The sequence below is a fragment of the Triticum aestivum genome, chromosome 6A, assembly GCF_018294505.1.
Source record: "Triticum aestivum cultivar Chinese Spring chromosome 6A, IWGSC CS RefSeq v2.1, whole genome shotgun sequence".
In the NCBI taxonomy this organism is placed as follows: domain Eukaryota; kingdom Viridiplantae; phylum Streptophyta; class Magnoliopsida; order Poales; family Poaceae; genus Triticum; species Triticum aestivum.
The window spans coordinates 618,354,267-618,361,402 of record NC_057809.1 but is presented as its reverse complement, the minus strand read 5'-3'; the positions used below and the strand labels follow the sequence as shown (position 1 = coordinate 618,361,402).

General features: G+C 41.2%; 1 pseudogene; it reads left to right on the top strand.

The window, feature by feature from the left end:
- Positions 1 to 5,686, top strand: LOC123129161 (disease resistance protein RGA5-like; annotated as a pseudogene).
- Positions 5,687 to 7,136: the final 1,450 nt, after the last annotated feature.

The window sequence follows — 7,136 nt, the reverse complement described above, 5'->3', positions numbered from 1 at the left end:
CTCCCTCACACAAAATTAACTTAGCTAGCTACCACACTCACAAGCTCTCAACCATGGAGGCCGCTCTGGTGAGTGCAGTGACGGGGGCCCTGAAACCCGTCCTGGAGAAGCTGGCTACTTTGCTGGGAGACGAGTACAAGCGTCTCAAGGGGGTGCATGGCGAGATCAAGTTCCTCACGGACGAGCTCGCCGCCATGCATGCCTTTCTCGTGAAGATGTCAGAGGAGGAGGATCCTGATGTGCAGGATAAGGTGTGGATGACGGCGATGAGGGAGCTCTCATATGACATGGAGGACTCTATCGATGACTTCATGCAAGGTGCCGACCAGAAAGATGCAATGGTTTCATAGAGAAGATCAAGTCCTCGCTAGGGAAGTTGGGAAAGATGAAGACTCATCATCGGATTGGCAAGGAGATTCAAGGTTTGAAGAAACAAATCATTGAGGTGGGCCAGAGGAATGCAAGGTACAAGAACCGTGAGGATTTCTCCAGCACCAGAAATGCAACTGTTGACCCCAGAGCGCTTGCTATCTTTGAGCATGCCTCAAAACTCATCGGAATTGATGAACCGAAGTGTGAGATAATAAAAATGTTGACACAAGATGATGGAGTTGCTTCAACCCAACACCAAATAAAGATGGTCTCTATTGTTGGAGCTGGAGGTATGGGCAAGACAACCCTTACAAACCAAGTGTATCAGGAGCTCAAAGGGCAATTTGAGTGTCACAATTTCTTATCCGTGTCAAGAAATCCAGACATGATGTGTATCTTGAGGACTATTCTTAGTGAAGTTACTGGTCAAAAATATGGTGACACTAAATCAGGGAGTATACAACAAGTCATCAGCAAGATCAATGATTTCCTAGCAGATAAAAGGTACAACTTCTACCCATGTCTAGTCGTCCTCCTTCAATGTATAATTAGAAAGTTATTTGACATGGAAAACATACTAGTAAACTTGTTTTTGATATAGTTCTTCATGTATATAGTTAATATATCCCAAATGATTAAAAGTGTAGCTGCACTTTTTTGGCCTAGAGCGCAGTACCGCAACACGCGACTTGGGGCAGCTGTTTGGGCATGTGGTCTGGAGAAGCACATGCGCAGGGGCCGACCCATGAATGAAACAAGACGCGTTATGTACACAGGCACTGCCGACCTATGCCTGTTATACATTTGTTTACATTGTCAAAACTTCCAAGAAGTCATAACTTTTTAACCCAACATCTGAATTAAGATATGTTTCACCAGTAGGTTTCTCAGGATGAGCTCTTCGAAACTAGATCTGGCATGGATATGTTTTGATGAACTTTTTTCTATGCAACTATTGTTTTCCAGGAACGAACTTTAGTGTTTCGAAAACCAAAATTAGTGCTCTGTCTGCTAACTTCCTGTTAGTTGGAAACGTTACACACGGACGGCTAGGAAGTTGGTCCGTGCAAGACTAAATTGCACATCTCACCGGTAGGATAGTTGACATGGGGTTCCTGCAGCGGAAACTATACATCAACTGCGAGGCAGTTGGCCGGGCCAGGAGACGAAGTCGCACGTCTGACTCAGAGGGTAATTGATGCAGTGTGCAAATAGTGAAAAGTACACGTCCACAAGTAGGAGGGGAGTCCTACATTGACTGCTAGATAGTTGGCCGGGGCAGCTGACTAAGTCGTACATCTCACTGATAGGGTTGGTGGGGTTGGATGCCAACAATGAAATTGCATATCCATGGGTAGGAGGGAAGTTACGCATGAACTAATAGGCAGTTGTGTGGAGCAGCACGCTGAGTCGCACGTAATAAGAAGTTCGTTAACGTGATTGTTAAATTACAACCTCACATGAAGTTGGTTCACGCAACACTGAATTTGCATTTTGTGGTACTAAAGTTGCACCATGTAGCACCAAATTTGGCATTGAAAAACCTCAACGATACATATAAAAATGGAGCCTACTTTCGAAGAGCTTGTTCTGGGGATTCCAAGTGATAACGGATCTGAATTCTCCCACGCGATTTGGAAGCTATGAATTTTCAGATTTTCGAAAACCCAAATTTAAGGCACAAGAAAACAAATGCATTACTGTAGGGATCATGTGGACGTATAGCACATGAAGAGGGACCAGGTGGCGTGATTGGTTTGGCATATCCCTTCTTGGTTGGTAGGCTTTCCCTTTTTGACCGTGTGCCACGAACTGCTAGATGCGTTCTTGATATATTTTATTGAAAATCATGTCTTGATCTATGTCTTGTTTTGATGATGCATGCTTCTCAAAATAACTAGGGTATATGATTATTTTTGGTCATCATCCATTCTATTTAAGTTTCTCATTGTCATTCTAAGTACGTAATGTGCTAGACTAAGAGAAACTTTAGCAGAGTCATCATATCGGCACTATGGCCATAATAACCGCTACTATGGCGATTTTGGCAAAAAAGGCACTCTAGTAGATTTGGCATCTTATAAGAGATTGACGTAATTTATTGAGCTCCCTCCATATCTGGCTTCCCAGTCGCCATATATGCCGTCTTGGGTTGCCTTTTGGAGCACACTCTATATGGACATTGCATGTAGATTGCACATGGCATGAAAAAAAAACTCTGGGCCTCCTACCTCATGCGGGATGGCAAGGACGTTCACGAAAAAGGGATGTCCATTAACAACTGGGTCCCATGATTATGGAGGCACCAAACATGGTGACTATTGAGTGTGCTCCATATGTGGTACGGAGGATGCCAATATGGTGACTTTGCTAGAGATGCTCTACCACCGACATAGTGAATTAAGTCTGTGATAGCATTTTTTTTGCGGGGTTAGTCTGTAATAGCATTTTAACATTTATGTTGGCTTTCTTGTTCCAAGTATGATACGTTGTCAAAGAATATATGTTTTTCTCTTTATATCTAAGCTTTCTATTATCCCTCTTAATTCTATGAGCAGGTACTTGATTGTTGTTGACGATATATGGAAGGAGGAGTCATGGGATGTTCTGAAGTGTGCATTCCCTTCAAGCAATTATGGCAGTAAAATAATCACTACTACTCGCATCAGCAATGTTGCTCATTCGTGCCATTCATCTTTCCGAGGCCATATTTATAATATAAAACCTCTTAATATGGTACACTCGAGACAATTATTCTATGGAAGACTATTCAACTCCAAAGAAAACTGCCCTGCATATCTTGAAGAAGTTTCTGACCAGATCTTGGCAAAATGTGATGGTTTACCTCTGGCAATCATTGCTATATCTGGTTTGCTGGCTAACACTGAACAAACAGAGCATCATTGGAATCAAGTAAAAGCTTCAATTGGATGTGCACTTGAAAGGAACTCAAGTGTCCAAAGAATGATAAAGATATTGTCACTTAGTTACTTTGATCTGCCTATTCATCTAAAAACTTGTCTTTTATATCTCAGTATATTTCCAGAGGATTCTGTTATTGAGAAAAAGGGCCTGATAAGGAGATGGATTGGTGAAGGATTCATTCATAAAGAAGGCAGGTATACAACATATGAGTTAGGAGAGAAGTATTTCAATGAGCTCATCAATAGAAGTTTGATCCAACCGGTGGAAATGACCAGATATGGCAATGTGAGGAGTATTCGAGTACATGACACAATTCTTGATTTCATCATATCCAAGTCCATTGAAGAAAACTTTGTTACATTAGTTGGTGTTCCTAATCTAACCGTTGGGACACAAAACAAAGTCCGGCGGCTCGCTATACAAGTGAAAGACAGAGAAGATTATTTTGTTCTAAGCGGCATTGTATTGTCTCATGTCCGATCATTTAGTTTATTTCCGGGTCTTGTGGAAATCCCTTCTCTCAATGAGTTCAAGCATTTGCGTGTTCTGGTCCTTAGAGATTGTGGACAATGTTATAACCATCATCTTGCCAATATAGTGGGGTTATTTCAGTTGAGGTACCTTGACCTTAGAGAAACAGACATAACTGAGCTTCCAGAACAGATCGGACATTTACAGTGCTTAGAGATTCTAGACGTAAGAATCTGTGGGCTACATGAACTGCCAGCAAGTATTGTTAATCTAAAAAGGCTGGTGCATCTAATGGTTCGGAAGGAGGTTAAATTTCCTGATGGAATTTTGAAGATGCAATCACTGGAGACGTTGGGTGAGGTTGAAGTCTCCAAGGAGCCATTGAACTTCCTGCAAGAACTTGGTCAGCTCAAGAATCTGAAGAAGTTGAAACTCAGTTTTGAATTTGATTATGACACTCAACATGCAGTTGCAAGTAACGAGTGCAAGAAAGCTGTTGCATCTTGCCTTGATAACCTAGTCACTGAGAACCTTCGTCATCTTGAAGTGGAGTATGCGCGCGACTTGTTACAGGGAGAATTCTTCTCTACTCTGTTCAGTCTTGAAGATCTTTTGACCAACTGGTCTGGTATCCCGCAAGTTCCGAAATGGCTGGGCTCCCTTGTCAACCTGCAAAAGTTACGGCTTGAGGTGAAGAGACTAGAGCAGGAAGATCTGTGCATCCTTGGAGCCTTACCTGCTCTGCTCATTCTGGATCTATGCCGACCATGGGTGAATGAAGGTACAAGGGTCAGAATCGGTGGAGAAGTTGGATTCCAATGCTTGAAACAGTTTGTTTATGATACGGGTATGGATTCTGGGGTGGATCTAATGTTTGCAGTAGGATCCATGCCCAATTTAGAAACACTCTATCTTTCTTTTCGGGCAATTAAAGGCGAGTCTTTTGATTTCGGGATTGAAAACCTCCCCCGCCTTATTACTATCAGGTGCAATGCATGTAGCGAGATTGGGGCCGATGTGGACTTAAAGGCTGCCATGGAGAGAGCAGCCAGGATGAATCCCAACCATCCTACTATACTCTATGATGGAGAGTATGATGCAGTGGTATGCCTCAACATTTATCTCTCTCCCAATTCAGTTGCCTCATCTCCCCAAGTTGTCTGTCTTTATAACTTGCTATATTTTGCAGGGCTCATCAAGGCGTTGCTGAAATCGCTTCAGTCAATCTATTGCGGTGAATGTATCCAAGTTCTGCCTGGCAAGTCGTTTCAGTTACTGGTTTTCTACCAGGGACAAACTACCACTGAGGTACTTGGCCAATTTTATCTCAATCTGGCTTATTACTATACTACGACTTGTGTCCTAGATAACCGTTACTTCAGAATATATATTTGTTTGCTGACCCCTCATGTACTTAAACTAGTTACTGACCATTTACAACTTATTTAGGACGATGTTATTATTCATTTCTTTACCCCCCCTTTTAGTAGTCATTTTTTTCAACAAGTTATTCGGCAAAGAGATTTTCCTCGACAAGTTTGCTAGTGTTAAAGTTTATTGAACTGAACAATTCATAAGCCTTTCTGCATTTTCTCAACAATATGGATACTGTTACTCTTATGGTGTTAGAGTTCAATAATCAATATATACCGCGCTTGCCATCGCTGCTAAAATCTAATGGTGCCCATGATTTACAGTGCATTGCTACTGCCCGGGTGACTGAAGGGCCGGCGCATGTACATTTAAGCGCTTGGCCGGTTGATGTCACGGAGCCTCTCTTCTCATGTTGTTTCTGAATCCGGCTACGTACCCTCATGTTTCAGGAGGTTTCGTATATCCTGGCAACTTAGCAAGAAGTCTGGTTACTCCTGAATGTAGAGAACTCCTTGCCCTCTCGGCCTCTCACAATTGTGTGCTGAAATGTGAACTTTTTCTCTAGATCGTACAACTAATTTGTCACTCATAGAACGTGTTTGGTGTTTCACAGTATTCTACCGTTATAATTTACATTTTTGGATAAAGTTGGAGCTGATGCAGGTCATGCAGAGTCCTGTTCTAGATTGATTAACAAAAAAAAGTTTGCTTAATTAGTGCCGGTTGATAGTTATATTGTCATTGTGGACGCCGTTAATGGGTGCCTTTTTTGGAAGACGGAAGTCTGCATTATCACGGGAACGGTCTCTGCATCCACCATATAGTACTACGATATGCTGTGCAGTACTTCCTCCGTTTCAAAATAGATGACCCGACTTTGTACTAACTTTATATACTAAATCATCGCCACTGCGTCGACCCTACAATGGGCAGCACCCTCATCTCCACGTGACTGTGCATCAGCAGCTAGCAGGTTCAAGATGGGTGGTGCCACGCTTCCATTAAGCGCTCGCAACACTGTATTGACTGGGCGAGCTAACGAGTGCCCGACTTTTTTTTTCATGTTCAACGTTCTAACGGGTTTGTTTTTTCGGTTTTTTTTTTCAAAACAAAACACAGCAACATTGATTATTTTATAAAGTGGAGATTTTTTGAAATTTTGAGAACATTTTTCTTAAATGTGGACAATTTTTGAAATGTTTGTGAACAAGTTGTTTTTCTAACGCGAACTTTCTAAAGTATATTAATATTTTCTTAAACGTTAAATAAGAATTATGAACATTTTTATAAAAGTGTGTGAACATTTATTGAAATTCATAAATTATTCAAAAATATGTGAACATTTTTAATTGTGAAGAAGTTTCAAAATCCCAAAAATATATAAAATGGGAAAAAATTGAAATTCTAAAAAATAAAAATTCTGAATATTTTTAAAATTTCCAATACTTTTAAAGGAAAAGAAAAACAATTTTTAATGTTTTAAAAAATAAAAGGAAAAACCAAAAAAGAAAACAAAAGTGGAACCGTCTGGAAATTTCTTACAACTGAGATTTTGTTGAACATGTAGCTGCTAAATGGGCTAGCCCATCTCTCGATCGTTCGGCCGTGCGAATCCTCGACAGTTTGATACAGAATGCCTCAAATAGGAGGCAAATCCTAAACAGCGCCCGCTGCGCCCGTTTTAGCTGTTTTCACTAACGGGCGCATACCCCTCAGCGACCTGGGCTGGGCCCATCTACGTTCTTTCTTCTGCTTTTATCCCGCAAAAAAGAATAGAAACGCGTGGGAGGGATTCGTTCCCTCGACATCTTCTTTCAATGCATGCCGCAGTAACCAACCGGCCAACCACAACAGATATGTTCATTTGGGTCTTCTTCGCTATTTTGTTCATTATCAACTATTTTCTTCATTCTTCATTCTTTTTTCCTTTATCCTGTTCCTTTTTCTCCTTTGTTGGAACGGTTTTGTTCTTTTTATTTTTCTTTTTCTTTGTT